The 20,267-nt window shown below is 43.3% G+C and overlaps 1 long non-coding RNA gene across 2 annotated transcripts; it reads right to left on the bottom strand.

Moving 5' to 3' along the window:
- Positions 1-1,528: 1,528 nt before the first annotated feature.
- LOC106729487 lies at positions 1,529-19,847 on the bottom strand. Of its 2 annotated transcripts, XR_001365902.2 has the most exons (5): positions 19,684-19,847; positions 17,048-17,209; positions 16,681-16,791; positions 7,912-8,061; positions 1,529-7,837 (listed from the first exon to the last, which is right to left on the bottom strand). It is a non-coding gene; the product is annotated as an uncharacterized LOC106729487 (long non-coding RNA). The 2 variants fall into 2 exon arrangements; XR_001365900.2 differs by having other exon boundaries at positions 1,529-8,061; positions 19,684-19,843.
- Between the last annotated feature and the right edge of the window lie 420 nt (positions 19,848-20,267).

The raw sequence follows: 20,267 nt of genomic DNA, 5'->3' as shown, positions 1-20,267 counted from the left end.
TCCACTGCCTTGTGAAGGTCTTTTGCTTTGTTTCAACACTAGACCACAAGTTTCTTAAGGAACAGAGTTTGTCTTTTTAATTTTGTAATATTAGTGATAAAAAGGGACTGCTCAATAAACATTGACTAATGATCAAATGATGCAATGACTGACGGTGATCTTTTCTTCTGTCTTCACCTTGCCCTGGTGGGAACCAGGCGGCAAGGAGCCCAGGGCCACTGCTGGCCAGAATCTAGAAATGGTCAGTTCTGCTTTCCACCACGAAGGAGGGTCTCAGGAATGAGTCTCAGCCCACAGCTTCCCACCATCTCCCCTCAGTGGGGGCGGTGACCGCCAGCACCGCTGCTGGCCTTGTTCTCCACAGAGGGGCTGAGATCTCCGGGCTCCCCCCAGGCGGGCTCCCCGTCTCCCCTCAGCTGTCCCAGGTTCCCAGGTGCCCATCTGGTACAGGGGCCTGACGATCAGAAGTCATCACCCACCTTGGTTGGAACCCAGGACTCTGGTTGCTTTGCGTCAGCTTCAGTCAACAAGGGTGTCAATCTGTCCCTGGACAGAGTGGCTGGGCATGTGGCCCCGGTCATTGTCACCACACAGCCAGCCTGTCACTTCAGCCTTGACTCTGGCTGTTCCCTTGTCTCATTGGGACTTTCTGCAGGTCACAGTCACTGCTTTTCTTCAACCTGAAATCAGGATAAACTAAGCTCTTTCTGACACTGAGAAGCCTGGGGCAGTGAGTTGTGTGGCCAGCCCTGGCCTCAGGGCCACGGTGAGGAGCAGGGACCCGGTCAGCACCACCATGCATCAGGGTGGGCAGTGGGTGAAGATGCTTGTGACCAAAGTCGTACACCGTGACCAGAGGACTGGGGCTGAGTGAGGCTCCTTCAAAAGCAGACTGTAGCCTAGGAGAAGGCAGAGCCTTCAAAGCAGATGGAGAGAAAATGTGAAAACTGGGTCTTGGGTGTGAACCAAAGGCAGCGAAGGCAACGCAAGAGGAAAGCAAAGTAAGGAAAGAGAATTGGCACCCAGAAGGGACAGAGGACACAGCACCTGGGGAGTCACACAGAAGAGACCAGAAGTGGAGAGGACAGGAGAGGGGTCCCTGATGGCAGAGATGTCATGCCAGCTTCCAGGTAGAGACACCACAGCCTCATCCTGGCTAAGTTAATTGTGTAGCAACGCCGTATATAACCTAATACAACTGCTTCATTGATTAATGAAGTTCTCAACTTCCCCCATTGCTTCAGAAAACCTCATACTAATACTTACATTTAGATAGTTTCTATTTTGTAAAAAGACTTGAGCATTGATTGACCTCATGCTGCATCTGGTGATGCAGCTTAGCACAACAGGCAGACCTGGGTCTCAGCCCTGCCTCCTGGGAGCTGTGGTGATGGCACGGTCCTTACCCCACCTAAGCCTCCAGACCCATATTTGTAAAATGGGATTCAATAATATTGACCTGAAATTTAATGTAAAAATTGCATGTCAAATTCTTTGCTGCGTAGGACATGATAGGCATACAGCATCACCCTATTTATTTGTCATTTATTATTATTTTTATATGATCAGGGTGAAATTCGGGGCTCTTTACAAAGGGCATCCTGATAACAAGACTGGGCACGTACATGGGTTCCCTTTACCTCACGGGACAAATCTCTACAACAAGCAGCCTCACCCCATCTTCATTCTTCTCCATCCGGGCCTGCATCCTTGGTCCTGTATAGTCCACCCCCACCCCTCTTCCAGACGATGGCAATGTTGGACTCTCCAATGCTGAGTTTTGTCTCCAGTTGTACCCAGTGTGAAATGTCACTCGTCCACCCGTGGAAGCACCTGACCAAGATAAGGGAATCTAGCTGTTTTGTAAAAAGAGAGGTTTCTGAACTCATTTTTGGTTGGTGATACATTTACAATCATTTAATTATCAAAATGGCGTAACTATGGTTCAGGCATCCAAAATGAATGAAGCTGGTTGGTTTCAGATGCATTCTTGCATCACCGAGAAATTGAATTTTTTAAACTATCAAATTGGAGGACACTATCAACAATTTTCAGAACCCTAGCTGCTAGCAGCTGCCAGCTGCAACCTTAAAGTTTCAAAGTCCCCCTCCTTTGCAACTTTGTGTCATAATTCCAAACCCAGCTAATCTTTGCTAAATAAACCCTTACTTCCTGCTTGCTCCAATCCTAATTCTCCACAAGCAATTTATACAACCTGGCAGGTTTTTTGCCTTTATAAACTTGTCCCATTTTGTAGTCTGGCAGAACACAACTGAAGTGCTTCTTGGATCTGTGTCTCCCACGCTGCGGTCCTAACAAACCCCAAATAAAAGCATCTTTATTCCAACCAGGTCCCTGTTCTGGGAGTTCACGGTTAACATGGTGCTGCTTTTTCTGTCTGCTTCCTGTGTTCTGGTCATCATCCCCCAGGAGGCCAAAGTTTAGTGGCAGTTTCTCCCCAGGACCTGTGCTAACCCCTAACCCAGTCAAAACGTGCCAGCAGATCAATTTACATTCAACATGCAGCTATTGTCACATCTTCTCTCACAGGTACTTGTGTAACCTGGTGCTCTATGTCTTGGCAGTTTATTTGAATTTTTTTCAAAGTGTTAGAAAACAAAATTCAACAGGTTAAATTTTACAGATCTTTGTGGCGTTACCCAGTGATTCATGAACCTGGCCCTATACAGTCCAGCAGAAAGGAGCCCCCAGAGCGGGACACAGAGACTTCATAGGTGGGAGGGAGTGGGAACAAGGAGGTTACCCTAGACCACGAGCTGGTTGGTAATCGCAAGGTGACCTTCCTTTAGGGGCCTGGAGGGGCTCTCAGGCAGACGACCTAATGGGCCGGGCCTGGAGCAGGACATTCCTGACTGAACGATTTAAGGTTCCACTTCTGGGACAGCCAAAACGGTGCGTAAATTCAGTCTCAGTTTGGTGACGTGGGACTTAACACTTGCAACCCCATCTGGGGCCTGTTTCCTTGTTTTTAACAGAAGGTAGCTAAACAGGAGATACATTTTTAAGACTACAGAAATTAACCTCAGAGCTAGAACATTTCTTCTGGTGATTCAATGTCAGAACAAATAATGGAACCAGAGTTTGTTACTTTATAATTTTCCTCTGGACAATTTCAGGCCTTTTCATGGTTGACCTTTAAGTTGTATCATTGATGCATTCTCTCTTCCACTGCAACAAAGCAGCCCCTGCTTCTACCCACAACCTGCCTGAGATCTGCGATCTCCACCCACCAAGAGTGAGCGACATGCTTAGATTAACCCCCACTCCCTGAAACAGCTAGACATCTGGAAGGATGAATCATATTCTCACAGCTGAGACCAGAATAAAAAGCTCACTTACTGATGGTGAATCCCTGAGAGCCTTAAACAAAGCCATTCTTGGCTGTAACCTGTTTTTGATCATGCACATCAGGTCTTACTGTTCAAACTGTTTTCTCCTGTGATGAGTGCTTTTTTTTTTATACAACTGGATGTAATATAGTATTTGTAATATATATTATATAGAACGTATGTTAACACTTGAAGGGAGCTTAAAATAATTACGTGTATATATGCACCCTGACATAGGCATGTCACTATTAAGTGTTCCATCAGATGTACTTCACAGAGTGCAGGGTTTCCACTTCCATCTTGTCATAATGACCAAGCAATGAGAAGATTAAACAAATCTGCCTGATGTATTAATGACTGATTTTATGTAAGTTCTCTCATTAAATCTCAGCCACATAACTAAAACAAACAAAGCAAAATAAAGCCAGAGCTCTGGCACCACTGTTGTTTATTTACTTTAAAATATATCTTGTTGAGGGGAGGGTATAGCTCAAGTGGTAGGGCGCATGCTTAGCGTGCATGAGGTCCTGGGTTCAATCCCTGCTACAATCAATCAATCAACCTAATTACCTCCCCTAACAAACAAAAACAAAAACAAAAACCATCTTGTGACCAGAGCTTCCTCTCCAGCACAGGCCACCATTGGAACGTCTGTTGCCATGGTGATGGGCTTGTGACTGTACCTTAAGGGGCACAGCTAGAGGCTGGTCTTTTAGGAAACAGAAGGCTGCAGGCTCTAAAGAAGCCCACGTTACCCTTCAAGTATATCCCATATGTACCTGGAACTATGCAATCTCCCTCCGTGTCTGGTTTTAGATCTCAGTTGTATGGGTTAATTTAGTGCCATAGATAAATTTTTGTGTTATGTCAACTTATGTTGCTCTAAGTTGTTGAGACCTTCAGTCCCACAGTCAATTCCCAAAGCAAACGGAGCCATGTGGCACGTCCTCCAGGGTCAGTGCCTGCTACAACTGATCCACTGCTGGCTGGGAGTATTTTTCTATGACATGGACAAAAAAATGGAGTGATGACTCTTAGAAAGAACTTGCAATTGGGGGAAATTTTCTGAACTGTCTCAGATATTACATCTATGAAAAAGTCAAATTCAAACAAAAAGAGGGTAGAAAAGTGGTTCCCAGGGCTGTGGGGTGGGGGAATAGGGAGAGGCTGGTAAAAGAGGGAAACTGTTCAGATATAAGATGAATACGGTCTGAGGAGCTAATGTAACACGTGGTGATCATGGCTGATCTGTTTTATGTAATTGAAACTGGCAAGAGAGTAAAGCCTAAATATTCTCACAGGAAGAAAAGAGAGGGAAAGACGCATGTGAAGTGATGATGTTACCCAGATGAGGGAATCTTTTCACACTGTAAACATGTATCAAGTCACAAAGATGTGCTCTTCAAATATCTTACAATTTTATATGTGAATTACACCTCAAAAAAAGCTGACATGGGAAAAGGGTATAGCTCAGTGCTAGAGTGCATGCTTACTATGCATGAGGTCCAGGGTTCAATCCCCAGTACCTCCATTAAAATAAAAAAGTAAATAAACATAATTACCTCTCCCCAAGCAAAAACACAAAAAATAAACAAATAAATAAAATTACTTTTTAAAGATGAAATTTTAAAAAGATCCATGAAAAATGGAAGATTGTGTCTAGCTTGGTAACAGTTAAGAACACAGAACTCAGGTGACCCTAAAAGCCCCCCTGGCTGACAGATGTGGGCAAGTTTCATTTATCACTCAATCCTGAATTACCACGTTTACCAGGATCGTTGGCTTAATGCATATTTACAAAGAGCCACACCCTAGAAACCTGCTAATGGGTTTAATCCTATTCTCTCAGAGTAAAAGGCTGAATCTAGAGATTACTATCTGTGTGGACTCCCTGGATTTTCCATGCATTGGATTGTGAACAGATGTAGTGACAGATCATGCAGTCATTTTAATGTTTTTCTTTTTACGATTTCCTTCAATATGACCCTTCCAGGAAGCTGGTGCTCAGAGACCCCATTACTCAGGACAAGGACTCCTGGGGGAGGAAGACTGGGCAGGAGGTTTGGATGGGAGGGAGCCCACAGGTTTCTCACTATGTTAGTGACAGCAGCTCATCTTCCAGGGACTCCAGGTCATCTGAGGTGTGTCTGTTGGGGGGAAATTCTGCCTGAACTGATGGTGGAGGCCTGAGGTCTCCTGACGGATATGGGGGATTCAGGGGGTCTGGGCCAGGAGAAAGCAAACCCTTCTGGGAAATTAAGAAAATGGGGAGGGCAGGCTGGGATGAAGACATGATTCTATCCCCTACACTGTCAGAAGGGCGGAGGCTCACCTAACGACAGGAGGCATCTGGACGGGCACACACGTTCACTCTGGGCAGGATGCAGTGGGAGTGATCTTTATTGTCCGAATACTACAGCGATGGGTCTAGACTGACGGGCCCTAGACGGTGCTCCAGATACGGGTCAAGTGGGGATCTGTGTTTGTGCCTGAGAACCTGCTGGGCCCCCTCGGGACTGCCCTGTGCTGACATGCCCTGCTTCAGATGGTGGAACACCCAGCATGTCCCTGCAAACAGGGCCGCCCTGGATCTCAGAAGAGGCTCATGTTCCTGAAGAGTGTGTCCCCAGCCCCGTCCTTGGATGAGACCCACCACTGGCAAGGTCTCAGTCCCATGACAATGGGGAGGATGCGCTGAGTTTTGGCATCACTTCACTGTGCTGTGCTCTATCTTAACTTCATTTAGATTTCATTTGGGGTTAAAAAAAAAAGTAGGGAGAATGAAAGAAAATCAGGAATAAGTGAGGGGGCACTTCCTGGCCTCTGCTCCACTTCCTTACTGGAATTTTTGTTAAGTCCAACTAGGCCAATGTCTGATATGAAATTTGGAATATCTGGTGTAATTACAATCAAATATCTGGTTTCCGTGTGCTGAAAGTCACCCCCCCCACACGTGCAAATTTAAGGCAGGTCCACTGGCTTGTGCGTAGCTCATGTGATGGTGGCAGTCAGTGCGGGGGTGGAAGCATGAGGGGGAATGACCAGGTGTGACTTCTTGTCTCACGCTGTGAATCTCGGAGGACTTTGTGAGTGGTTACACTGTAAGTATCGTTGCTGGCCCAAGATGTAGTGTGAAGTGAACTTTATGGATGGGTGGGTGGACTTGTGAACGATGAGTCCAAGGTCAACCATACCCAGAAATATCACTGGCTGCAGACAGAACCAGAAAGAGAAACCGATCATTGCTGGTTCTTTCAAAAGCACGTGTAAGCTGCCCGAATGCCTGCTATGTTAGCACTGCCCACCTGGACTTTAAACCCAGCCTCACCCACCCAGGTATCTGTTGTCTTCATAGGTGAGAAGGGGGCTGTGTGGCATTCAGGAAGTTACCTGGATTCTAATTTAGAGAGCACCTCTGCTGCTGGCCTGGGGAAGTACAGTTCCTCAGTACATCGTGTTCTCTTTCCTCCCCGACTTCCAGTACCGTGGGTTCCACAAACTTCTTTGGCTGCATCCTATGCTTTTAACACAAGCCTCCAAAGACCATGTCCTGTCAAGGGGTCTCCTGGTCCCTCATCACTGGTGCTGGCCTCAGACTGATCCCTGCCCCATGGCCCTTTCCACATTCTCTCCTTCTGACTCTCTCATGGCTAACGCTCTGACCACCAAATGTGAGCCCTCTTCTCACTATTTCCCACTCAGGGGGAGCCTACTCCTTCTGGGTGTGACTCCCCCTTAATGGCTTCCACCTATGACCACCACCGGGACCCAGCACATTGGACTCCTTTTCATGCAGTTCCTACCTGACGCTCAGACAGGCTTGGGACCCTGGGACAGCCTCTTACATGGATACTGAGCTGGCTGCACACTTTGAACGCATTGGCCTTGGGAATTCTTATGCTTCCTTTTTGGATTTTTTAATGGAATGTGGAGATCTCACGGATCCTGCCACTATGTGGCTTCATACACAGAATTCATAGACTTTTTTTTTAAATTGAAGTATAGTCAGTTACACCACGTCGGTTTCTGGTGTGCAGGGTGTTTCAGTCACACACACACAGACACATACTTGTTTCCCGCAGACTTCTTCAACGTACACGAAGCTCAGGGGCAGCCTAACCACGAGAAGCCGGAAGTGCCTCTTGCTCTACTCAACAGCCAGGGAAGAGAAACTCGACCAAACTCAAGGCAAGAAACAAACATCACTGCTCCTTTTCTACTAAGCAGGCTGAACCATGAAAAGTCCCCATGGGTGTGATCCTGCTCCTTTGGGTGATTCTCTGGTCCATCTTTTGTCTTCCCTGGTCTTTGGTGACGCCTGGGGCTGTCTCCCAGTGAGGAGGGGAGGGTTCTTGCACCTAAAAATCTGCACCAGGTTGTGAGAGGACTGAGTGGGTAGCTTAGGCCAGCTCTGTGGGCTCAGGGGAGACTGGCTTGTCCCCTCAGCTTCCTCTTTCTGTGCAGCTCCTGTCCCAGAGCCCAGGGACCTGAGGGGACAAGATCACAGTGGGGTTACTGTGCAGGGGCCAAGGAAGCTGTGCAATCGGCTTTTCATGCTGACCTGAAGGCAGAGGAGACACGAGCCTTGTAGCTTGTCCTGTTCAGTCAGGTGATTCTCCCAAGGTGGATGTGTCCCTGGAATCTGGATGAAGGCCTGGATCATGGAGTTAAGAATCTGAGGTCCTGCCTCTCTTCGATACTGATTATTTGGCTGGAAGAGAATATGAACAATTATTTTATACCTACATGGGCATCATACAGATCTCAAGGACAGAACTTAACACTTAGTCTAATAATTGACTGAAGCAAAACCTGGACTCTCATTCATCGTGATCACCCTTTCCACTGCTCTGCCATGGTCTCTCTGCTCAGTCTTCTCTCCTGGCAGGACCGGTAATATCGTCAAATTACAACTGACCGAGTTTCACACACACTTACTTTTGTGCTGTAAATAAACAACTCGTTTTTTAATTTATTCATGACCGAATGTGTTCTAACGGGAATTAACATGGTTCAGTTCTGTGCTTCTGTGGCCCTTTACCTATCCTCCTGTGATGCAGAACTCCCCTGACCTTGCAGTAATGGTCAGCCACACAGCTCACATCCCCACTGCACTGCAAGGTCTTTGAGGGGATGCTGACCTGTGTCACCTTAGCCTCAACCAGTCTCGAGGTTGAGAGTTGACAATATGGACAAACAGGAGAGGAGGAGATTCTTGGGCCAGTTTAGCCAAGAGCTCTCAAAAATGCAACAAGCCAAGAGGAGAAAAAGATGCAACAACAGGCGAGTTGAGGTCAAGGGCAAGAATTACTAGGTCGTGCACTAACCTGCATCACCACGATCAGCGCAAGCAGCTTGTGAAGACGGCATGAAGTAGAGAAAGAGGATCGGGAAAATAAAGGAAAAATCAAGGAGAGGGTAGGAGGGTCAGCGAGCTCAGTGCATTTCCTTAGCAACCTCTGTACCCTGCTGGGGTAGGTGCTCGGCTGCAGGGGCCCACGGGAGACCACACGCAGTGCCGCTGAGCCCCTGACTCTGCACCGGGACTTACGAGGTGGGTAAACAGAAGAATGAATATTCATGGATCACACTGGACAGTTTTGACGAATAGAGCTTCATTTTGCTGAGGTGCCAGGGTTACTTACCAGGGCAGAGCTGTAAGCTCTGAGAGATTATCTTATATCTTGAGATCTTTCACTTCACTTATGTAGTTGGTGATGCAATAATCATAGCTATCCAGGCTCTCATGCTACAGTAGAGCCCTGGGTCAATTCCAACCTCTGATTCTTCTTGGCTCGGAGACAGAGCACAGTGTAACCTCTCAGAGCCTGGATTCCCTCGTCTGTCATGTGGCTGTGATATGACCTAGTCCAGAGGGCTATCGAGATGTTCAGAGGAGATAATGGATGTGAGGTACTTACCACAGGGTCTGGGACAGTCATTTCTCAGTAGATACTAATCACTATCACTGTACATGAATCATGAAGAAGAAAAAATATGATGGAATTTTGGGGAGAAAATCCCAGAACTGCATTCTGAAACCACAGACAATTCTTACAAATTCTACCTTCAAAGTATCACTTAATTCACTTATTCAGTCCTTTATTATTTCTTAGCAGTAATATTCTAGCAAATTCTTACCTGCTCTGCTTTCTTCCTGTCTACCCCAATTCCGCCTACTCACATTGCTCTGAGTGTTCCTCTAAAGCACGAGTTTGATCACACTGCTCCCGAATAAGACCCTGAATCCAAAGAGAAGAGTCCAAGCCCTGTCCAGGGCTCCCTGTCTTGCAGGCTCATCCTTGACCACTCAGGCCACCAGGCGACTCCACTCCGTCCAGCACCAGACCCCCTCCCACAGCTACCCTCCTCCTCCTTCCATCTGTCATGCCCCCTCCATGTCTCCACACCAGCCCGTACTAATCAAGGCTCCAAGTATCCATCCTTCCTGCAGCCTTTCCACAACCTCCCTGACCCCTGACAGGATGAATCACCCCCTGGTCCGTGCGGGGGCGCAGCCCGCTTCACCTTGTCTGACTGGTGGTTGTCTCTCCCCTGCGAGACTGTCAGTTCTTTCAGGGTCAGAATGGCTTCATGTTTCCCTTTGAATTCTCAGTGACCAACAGAAACCTCTTGTATATGTACAAGAAATTAGTTAAATGGGAAACTTAACTTCATGGACTTTGGGGGTTTCCTGGGGAGGGGAAGGTAATTAGGCTTTTCTTTTTTTTTTTTTTAGAGGAGGTACTGGGGACTGAACCCAGGACCTCACGCATGCTAAGCAGTCACTCTACCATTGAGCTATAACCAACCCTGTTGTTGGGTTTTTTTTTTTTTTCAACTATAAAATGAGCGTGTTGATCTACTTCCACTTTGAAATCTAAAGATATTCTAAAATAAATAAATTTTAAGCAACGTAACTCATAAAACTGTTTCAGTGGGCTTTTAAAAAAGACAAAGTACCTCCCTACAAATAAAAGTCCAGGACCGGACTGCCTCACCAGGGAATTCTACCAAACATACAAAGAAGAACTCATACCAGTCCTTCTCAAACTCTCCCAGAAGATTGAAAAGGAGGGAATACTCCCAAATTCATTCTGTGAAGCCACCATCACCCTGATACCAAAAACAGGCAAAGACACCACCAAAAAAGAGAATTACAGACCAACATCACTGATGAACACAGATGCAAAAATCCTTACCAAAATATTAGCAAATAGAATCCAACAGTACATAAAAAAGATTATACATCATGATCAAGTGGGGTTCATTCCAGGGACACGAGGGTGGTTCAACATACGCAAATCAATCGATGTAATACATCACATCAACAAAAGAAAGGACAAAAACCACATGATCATCTCAATAGTTGCAGAAAAAGCATTTAATAAAATTCAACATCCATTTACAATAAAAACTCTCACCAAAGTGGGTATAGAGGGAACATATCTCAACATAGTAAAAGCTATATATGACAAACCTACAGCCAGCATAGTACTTAATGGTGAAAAACTCAAAAGCATCCCACTAAAATCTGGGACAAGACAAGGCTGCCCACTATCACCACTCCTATTCAATATAGTCTTGGAAGTCCTGGCCACAGCAATCAGGCAAGAGAGAGAAATAAAAGGGATCCAAATTGGAAAAGAAGAGGTAAAAGTGTCACTATATGCAGATAACATGATACTACATATAGAAAACCCTAAAAGCTCCACACAAAAACTACTAGAACTAATCAAACAATTCAGCAAGGTAGCAGGTCACAAGATCAATGTTCAAAAATCAGTTGCATTTCTTTACACTAATGATGAATCAACAGAAAAAGAAAGTAAAGAAAACAATCCCCTTTGAAATAGCACCCAAAGTAATAAAATACCTAGGAATAAATCTAACCAAGGAGGTGAAAGACTTATACACAGAGAACAATAAACCATTGATGAAGGAAATTAAAGAAGACTTAAAAAAAATGGAAAGATATCCCATGCTCCTGGATTGGAAGAATCAATATTGTTAAAATGGTCACACTGCCCAAGGCAATCTACAGATTTAATGCAATCCCTATCAAATTACCCAGGACATATTTCACAGAACTAGAACAAGTCATAATAAAATTTATATGGAACCACAAAAGACCTAGTATTGTGAAACATTACTAAAGAAAAAGAAAGAGGCTGGAGGAAATAACTCTCCCAGACTTCAGACAATACTACAGAGCTACAGCAATCAAGACAGCATGGTATTGGTACAAAAACAGACATATAAACCAATGGAACAGAAGAGAGCCCAGAAATGAACCCACAAACTTTTGGTCAACTCATCTTCGACAAAGGAGGCAAGATATACAATGGAATAAAGACAGTCTCTTCGGCAAATGGTGTCAGAAAAACTTGACAGCAGCATGTAAAGCAATGAAGCTAGAACACTCCCTTAGACTATACACAAAAATAAACTCAAAATGGATCAAAAACTTAAATGTAAGACAAGATACAATAAACCTCCTAGAAGAAAACATACAAAACATTATCTGACATACATCTCAAAAATGTTCTAGAACAGTCTACCCAAGCAATAGAAATAATAGCAAGAATAAACAAATGGGACCTAATTAAACTTACAAGCTTCTGCATAGCAAAGGAAACAATAAACAAAACAAAAAGACAACCTACAGAATGGGAGAAAATTTTTGCAAAAATGCAACTGATAAGGGCTTGATCTCCAGAATACATAAGCAGCTCATACGACTTAATAAGAAAAAAAAACCCAATCCAAAAATGGGCAGAAGACCTAAACAAGCAATTATCCAAGGAAGACATACAAATGATCAATAGACACATGAAAAAATGCTCAGTATCACTAATTATCAGAGGAATGCAAATCAAAACTACGATGAGGTATCACCTCACATCAGTTAGAATGGCCATCCACAAATGACAAATGATGGAGAGGCTGTGGAGAAAAGGGAACCCCTCCTACACTGCTGGTGGGAATGCAGTTTGGTGCAGCCACTGTGGAAAACAGTATGGAGATTCCTCAAAAGACTAGGAATAGACTTACCATATGACCCAGGAATCCCGCTCCTGGGCTTATATCCAGAAGGAACCCTACTTCAAAAAGACACCTGCACCTCAGTGTTCAAAGCAGCACTATTCACAATAGCCAAGACATGGAAACAGCCTAAATGTTCATCAACAGATGACTGGATAAAGGTGTGGTGTATTTATAGAATGGAATACTACTCAGCCATAAAAATGACAATATAACGCCATTTGCAGCAACATGGATGCTCCTGGAGAATGTCATTCTAAGTGAAGTAAGCCAGCAAGAGAAAGAAAAATACCATATGAGATCTCTAATATGTAGAATCTAAAAAAAACAAAACAAAACAAAACATAACTACAAAACAGAAACAGACTCATAGACATAGAATACAAACTTGTGGTTGCCAAGGGGGCAGGGAGTGGGAAGGGACAGACTGTGATTTCAAAACGTAGAACAGATAAACAAGATTATACAGTATAGCACAGGGAAATATATACAAGATCTTATGGTAGCTCACAGAGAAAAAAATGTGACAATGAATATATACATGTTCATGTATAACTGAAAAATTGTGCTCTACACTGGAATTTGACATAACATTGTAAAATGATTGTAACTCAATAAAAAATGTTAAAAAAAACCAAGTCCCTGACAGAAAAAAAACCCCAACACAATGAAACATTACTTCACACCTGTTAGAATGGCTATTATAAAAAAAAAAAAAGTTTGCAATATGAAGAAAAGGTAATTTGTGCACTTTTTGGGTGGAAATGTAAATTGGTACAGTCGAATGGATGTAAGAGAATTAAACTGGACCCCATCTTATGCAACTCACAAAAATTAACTCACAATAGAGACAACCGTATGATTTGAAACCATAGTACTCCTAAAAAAAAAATCAGAGGAAAACCTCCTCGACCTCGGTCTTGGGAATATGATTTTTTGGCTATGACTCAAAAGGACAGGCAACAAAAGCAAAAGCCAAAAGAATAAGTGGGACTAAGTCAACCTAAAACACTTCTGTATAGAAAAATAATTGAAAAAACAAAAAGGCGTCATACGGAATGGGAGAAACTATTAGCAAATGATCTTTTGATAAATGGTAGTTACTCAAGTATATGAATAAATCATACAACTTAACAGCCAAGAAAATCTAATTTAAAAATATTGGATTTATAAGACAATTTTTCCAAAGAAGACATACAAATGTCCAACATGAAAAAGTGCACAACAACATTAATTGTCAAGGAAATGCAAATCAATGTCATGAGACCATCTCACACCTGTCACAATGGCTACAGTTAAAAAAGACAAGCCATTACAAGTACTGGCAAGGATGCGGAGAAAAGAAAATCCTTGTGCTCTGTTGGTAAAAATGTAAATAACCACAGCCACTAGGAAAAGCAGTATGGAATTTCTGTCAAAAATTAAAAGTAGTATCCAGGTGTCCAAGCACCATTTGTCAAAGAGACTATCCTTTGCCCACTGAACGTGTTTTACTTCCATCTCAAATGGTAGTTGACCTGATACACAGGGGTTTACTACTGGGTCCTCTATACTGTTAATTTAAACCATGTGTGTATTTTAATACCAGTATCATGGTGTATCATGACTACAGTACTGTGATACACTATTAAAGCAGGAAGTGTGATGACTCCCAATTTGTTCTTTCCCAGGATTGCTCTGGTGTCTGGGTCTCTGGTAGTCACATAAAAAAATTTTAAGATTGATTTCTCTCCATGTGTAAAAAATGCTGTTGGAATATTGATAGAAACTGCACTGAACCTATAAACGGCTTTGAGTAGTACGGACATTTTAGCATTAATTCTTCTGGTGCATTAGCCATACTTCTGGCCCAGTGTATCTTTCCACTTGTTTTGTCTTCTTCAATTTTTTCCATAGAAGTCTTATAGTTTTCAAAGTACAAATTTTTCACTTCCATAGTTAAGTGTATTCTTAAGTATCTTATCGGTTTTAATGCTATTTTGAAAGGGGAAAGGCTAGTGTCTTCAACAAATGATGCTGGGAAAATAAGAAAACCACATGCAGAAAAATGAAACCAGACACTTAACCTTCCACCACTTGCAAATATAACTTAAAATGGATTACAGACTGAAACATAAGACCTGATACTATAAAACTCCAGGAAGAAAACATAGAGAAGAAGCTACTTAATACTAATTTGGGCAATAATTTTGAGATATGTCCCCAAAAGCACAAGCCAGAAAAGCAAGTATCAACAGGTGGGGGGACTACATCAAACTAAAAAGCTCCTGCACAGCTAAAGAAACAATCAGCAAAATATAAAGCCTAACACAGAGTAGAGAGAAACTCTGCAAATCATATATTGGATGAGGGGTTAATATCAAAATATATGTGGACCTCATACAACACAATAGCCAAAAAAAAAAAAAGCCAATCAATATAAAAAATGGGCAGTGAAACTAAATTTGTATTTTTCCAAAGACGACACCCAAATGGCCAAGAGGTACATGAAAAGATGTTCAACATCACTAACCATTAGGGAAATGCAATTTAAACGGGAATGAGATATCCCCTTCCTCCTGTCAGAATGGCCATCACCAAGAAAACGAGACAAGTGCTGGCAAGGACGAGGACAAAAGAAAACCCCTGTGCACTGGCGGTGGGGATGTAACCTGGCTCAGCCACTATGGAAAAGCTATGGAGGTTACCCCAAAATTAAAAATAGAGCTACCATATGCTCCAGCAGTCCTCCTTTCTGGTGTACACCTGAAGGAAGTGAAAACAGGGTATTGAAAACATAGCTGCACTCACATGTTTATTGCAGCGTTATTCCCAATAGGCAAGATATGGAAACGATCTGAGTGTCCAACAATGGATGAATGGATATGGCATTTATATACAATGGAATACTATTCCACATTGAGAAGGAAGGAAATCCTTCCATTTGTGGTATTACAGATGGACCTTGAGGGCATTACGATGAGTGAGATGAACCAGACACAGAAAGACAAATGTAAGGTATCAGATATACGTGTAACATACACCAAGTGAGCAAGCTCTTAGAAACAAAGAGGAGAAGGGTGTCTGGGGCGGAGCAACTGGGGAGATGTGAAAGGGTACAAACTTGCAACCAGAAGATAAATAAGTCATGCAGATCAAATGCACAGCACAGTGATTACAGACAACAGCTCTGCATCAGTCTTCAAAGTTGCTAAGACACTATCCTGTGAATGTTCTTGCCACACACACACACACACACAAAAGAAAATTATATTCGTGAGTCATGACAGAGGTGTTACGGAAAGCTGTGGTGGTGATCATATTGCTGTATATAAACAAATCAAATCAACACATTGCAGATCGTCAAAAAATAAAAAGTAGAACTGCATAATTTCACTTACATGTGTAATCTAAAAATGCCAAACTCACACAAACAGAGAATAGAGTGGTGGTTGTCAGGGCCTGGGAGTGGGGAAAATAAGATGCTTCGCAAAGAGTATAAACATCCGGGTTTAAGATGAGTAAGTTCTGGGAAATCTCACATACAGCACGGTGACTACAGCTAACAACGCTGTATCGTTTACCTGCAAGTTGCTGAGGCTAGATCTCAAAAATTCTCACCACAAAAGGGATTATGTGAATTTATGGAAGTATCCTTATTGTGGTAATCATTTCACTATATACCTGCATCTAATCACCACATTGTACATCTTACACTCACACAATGCTGTGTATCAATTACGTCAGTAAGTCTGGAAAAAAAAATTCAAGATGGATACAACAGAGCATGAAACCACCCATGGGTTTGTCTGAGTGAAGGACCTTGTGTCCCATCCATGAAGCTGGCGCTGGTTCAACCTGCAAAACCACAACTAAACTGACCACCTGTCACCATCTCCACGGCCAACGTCATGGCCTGAGCTCCCACCTGGGTTGTGCCAGCAGTCTCCTACCTGGTGCCCTGACTCTGCTTTTGCCCCTTAGTCAGCTGGTAGGACAGCAGCCAGGGCAAGTCAGGTGACAGCCCTCCTCCGCAGAAAACCCCTCACTGGCACTTCATTTCACCCAGAGTAAAAGCCAATATCCCTTAAATGGCTAGCAAGTCTGTTTATCTCCCCAAGGCCTCTCCCCCTTGCTCACTTCACTTCAGCCACCCAGCATTCCCAACTTGCCTCGAACAGCCAGGCGTGCTCCTTCCTTATGGCCCTTCACCTTCCTCTCCCCCTGCCTGGGACTCTTCTGCCACCTGTGCACACCCTGCACACGCTCCTCACGTCTTTTAAGTCTTACTCATTCAGATACTTACTGAGCACAGACTACGTGCCAGACGCTATTCGAGGCGCAGATGTTGGATCCAGCATCCCTCTGACCATTACTGAGGTGGAGTATCATTTCATAAACTTATTGGCTACTTTTTCTGGAAAAAAAATGGATACATAAATATGGGAGCATAGGAATCACTCAGACATGATCCCAAATAATGGACAGAGATGCTTACCTAACGCAAAGTGGAGCATAACTTCCCACCTCCTTAAATGTGTCCTGCACATAGGGACATCCTTCCAAAAGGTACACAAGTGGATGGACTGGGAAAGACTGATGTTCTAGTGGGGGAGCCTGACAACCCTACCTCAGCCAAGTGACCAAGGGGAAGAGCAACAGTAGTAAGTCACCTTCAGAGCATGTTCCCTTGATAGGAAGTGTCGTGCGTTACACTTGTCCTCTGTGGCCTTCCTCTCCAGAAGCACATCACCCCAGGCTAATCACGAGGGAAACATCACGTAAATCCCAACTGGAAGACGTTCCACGCAATTCCTGACAGGTCCTCTTGAAAACTGTCAAGGTCATCAAAAACAAATGCCTCAGAAACTCTAACCACCAACAGTGCTCTCAGGGGAACATGAGGACAAAAGGGAATGAGGGGGAGGCATCCTCAGTGGGATCCCAGAGGATAAAAGGGTAAATCTAAGAAAACTTGAAGAGTCAACTGGAGTTAGTAATCACCTATCAACACTAGTTCATTAACTATAACGATGTGTCCTAAGGATATGAAATGGCAGTAAGACAGGGAGCTGAGTCTGGGCTATTGGTGAAATCCTGCAGTATTCTTACAAATTTTCTATAAATCTGAAACTATTTTAAAATGAAAATGTATTAAATAAAATTTTGTTTTTCTACATATATTACTTTTAAATTGGCCGACCAGTAATTACTATTAATTTTCCCCATCACCTAGTTGTACTGTTTCATTTTTAAAAATTGGATTTATGACAGCAAGAAGGAAATAACCCAGGATAATGCATAATCCAACAGCACCAAGTCTACATAGTCTATGTTAAATTATTAGTACATTATGTGTATAATTACTTACTACAAATTATACTATTTGGGAATTGTTTTGGTTGTTATTTTACTAGTTGGTGAAGACAAAAAGTGATCTCTTCTTCGTTTAGTACAATTAAAACAACTAAAAATAATTACAAATGCTCCTAAGAAATCAGATTAGATCTGGAATGCACATGAAAATACATGTCCTTGCTTTGTACATGAGTAGTAACCCATCATGTACAAATATGTCAGATGACAAGGTATCTTCATGCTAGAAACAATGCCATCACTGCAAAGGAAAGCCTTACTGACTGTACTGAAATCAAAGGAAAAAACAGATACACCTCAGATGATTGTTAGTATATTGGAAAAAGATTATGCTGGCATAAAAATGCCCATGGTCACAGACACTATACAGGAATAACTGTGGCAGATGCACAAAGACGTAGAAGCCGTCATTCCTCCACTGAATGTGATTATGCCAAATTGTGACTTAATCATTTCACAAACTTACTGGACAACATTTGTGCTTCTATAATTCAATATATGATAACCTTTAAAATACTATGCGAGGTGTGATATTCTAATATTTGTTCTAAGAAGTACTTTAGACACACATAAGAATAGCCAATGGTCAGAAAGATCAAATGCAATCTGCTACCACCCCATGCAAATTAATAGTATTTAGCAGATATTCATATATAAAATATGTATTAGTACAGAATATGTAAATAAAATCAAATATTGTATTAATATCTAATGTAAAAACGTATCAGCAAATGCTCTGTGCTGAATTCAGAAGCGTCTTGGTGTACACAGATTACAGTTTTTCATTCAGTCGTCATAATGGGATAATACTGTGAACTGAGCAGAAATTGTAAAGAGATTTCTCCAAGAAAAATTCCTGACCACATCAAAAGTTGCACACTTACTATAAGGCCTTTCCCCTTGTTTACTCTCAGTGTCAGAAAGTGACTTGGATCTAGAATAGGAGAATAAAAAACTAAGGGGACGCAGGAATGCACTCTGTTATAGAAAATAAACCAAAAGAAAAAAATGAAAGGGAAATTAAGATTCTACAAATACAAATACCAATTTTTATGGGAGAGAGGCTTAAAATAAAAACATAAGATTATATTCTAATTTCACCTTTTGAATAGAGATATAGAAATCTAAGCTAAATAACTTCATATTTTGCATTTATTAGGAGAAAATGTATTTGCAATGAAAAGCAGTCATTGTCCTGCCTTTTAAATATTCTGACGATTTAGCTTTGAATATATTTCATCTCAAATGGTCTTAAGCAGTATGTACAATGGTTGGTATTTTAAAAATCGCCACTGTATTTGGAACTTATAAAAGTGAATCACAATGTTTTTTATTACGTTCTTGTAAGAATTTGGTAGTGGCCTAGGTATTATTTTTAACAAAACTGGTCACCCTGGAATGCTGCAAGAGGTTTTTCAATGAGCTTATCTTTACACATATTTAAGACTGTCACTGTATTATGAGAAAATGTCAAACAAGGGTGGCAATATTTTGACTTGAAAACGAGATAAGCTGAGAAGCATATTTTAAGTATAAAATAAATAATTGTATTCCTTTAAAGACAGGAAATTAAAAGCATAATAAACTCTGACTTTGACACACAAAATATAAAAGTTAATATAATGTGTTTTCATACACCTCTTTCCCTGTTTCAGTAATTTCTCAGCCCCTTTCACGTTACACCCGAGTCCCCGCCCGTGACCTGTGGTGTAAACACCTCCGACCACACGGGGAAGGGGGGGACCCAGGCAGTGAGAATGAGGGGCGCGAACACCCCCGTGGCCCCGATGGACACGGACACTCACTCCTCCACAGTCGAAGCGGGTCCGCGAGCGCACCCGTTCCCTCCCGCCCAGCCCGGGGCCCCAACTCGGTCAGGTCCACACACACCCCGGCAAGAAGCAGGCTCCGCCCGCGGGGAAGCCGGCATTACCTCAGACATAGGGCGGGGAGCCTCCTCCTCCCGCGGACACGCCGGCCGCGCGACCTCCATCCCGGAGCCGCCAGGGCGCCGCCCGCTCCGTCCTGAGGAACTTGCCGACCATGTCTGCCGCGGACTGCGCATGCGCCTCACCGCCCAAGCTATGCTGACTTCGAGCGCCCCCTGCAGGCACATGGGGGCGGTGCAGGGTGCTCAGAACTCACTGGAGAACACCCGCCCCCTCCCAGCCAAGGTACTAACTCTGGGAATCTCAATACCCTGGCCTCTTTGTTGATGGCACTGGTGATACTCTGATCCAGCCATGTCTGCGCTCTTGCCTGGCACATGCCGAAGCCTTCCCCTCCCCAGGACCAGCTCAGAACACCCCCTGCACAGCGGACTTTCTTCATCCACTCAGAAACGTGACCCTGGAGGTGCCACCGCTGACTCACAGGGTTGGAGAGTACAGGACACTTTGCATCCTTTCACATGAAGCTTCTGGGGTCACCCAGGAAGGATCCACTAAGCACCCACCAGTTCCCAGACACTTCTCGTGAGCCACCAGAGGCCTGTGTCATTGCTGACGAGGTATCAGC

This window comes from Camelus ferus, chromosome 21 (assembly GCF_009834535.1).
Source record: "Camelus ferus isolate YT-003-E chromosome 21, BCGSAC_Cfer_1.0, whole genome shotgun sequence".
NCBI classification, from domain to species: domain Eukaryota; kingdom Metazoa; phylum Chordata; class Mammalia; order Artiodactyla; family Camelidae; genus Camelus; species Camelus ferus.
Note: the sequence above shows the minus strand (reverse complement) of the source record. Positions and strands in the feature narration are given on the sequence as shown.